Genomic DNA, 1,021 nt, shown 5'->3' on the forward strand with positions numbered 1-1,021 from the left:
TACCTTCCTGTCCCGCTCATACTCATCTGCTAACTGCACAGACTTAAAGGGCAGTAGGGTTTCAGCTGGAACACAAGGACGTACTAATGGAGCACATATTGTGGGCACTTCGGCTGCAAGTAAACACACTACTTCATTATTAACATCCACTAACTTCAGGTGATAAATATTACACTGGGTAGATCTAGAACTCTTCCTTCCCCCAAAGGCAGAATAGGTCATCTGTTCAGAAGATACCCATGTAGGCCTAACCTTCCTTACAAATTCACTCGACACATAGGATCGATCTGCCCCAGAGTCGAACAACAAGGTAGCTTCACTGTACTTGCCATGCCTTCCATACACTTTAACTTTTGCTGTCGGCAAGACACAACACCTGAGTTTAAAATGTGAAGAATGAGAAACACCAACTAGATCACCAGGCATAACATTGGTATCTCCCGTTTCCCCTTCACTCTCCTCGGCCGGCTGACTAACAGCCCTGCCCTTAGGTGAAACATTATCCTTTGAGCAGAGAAGGACATTATGGTTGCCTTTACACTTAGAGCACTTTGCCTTGCAACCTCTAGCTACGTGCCCCCTTTTTAAGCACTTAAAACACAGCTCAGCAGAACGAATATTTTCCAGTCGTTCTGCACGTGGAAGTTTGATAACTTTAAAGCACTTTTCACTGGAATGGGACTTATTACAAAATCCACACCCACCTGAATATGTCTCTGAGACTGTCTGAAGAGCAAATGCAGAACTAGGAGACTTCTTTCTTCTCTCAGACACCCTCACACTGCGGCCGTCTGTCCCTGCAGCAGTAGTCACGTCCTTCAAGGAGTCTGAGCGTTCACGGCGCTCAATCTCCTTTCTAAGAAAATCCAGCAGCCATGCGAGATCCCTTTCGTGGCCCGATCCTTCCCTTGACCACTCCAAACGGATGTCGCTCGGCAGACGAGACAAAATCACTGGGGTGAGGAAGAGGCCAAACTCACTGCCACTTACCCCCCAGTGCCTCCAAACTCCTGATGTGGAT

The sequence above is a fragment of the Panulirus ornatus genome, chromosome 28, assembly GCF_036320965.1.
Source record: "Panulirus ornatus isolate Po-2019 chromosome 28, ASM3632096v1, whole genome shotgun sequence".
Lineage (NCBI taxonomy): Eukaryota > Metazoa > Arthropoda > Malacostraca > Decapoda > Palinuridae > Panulirus > Panulirus ornatus.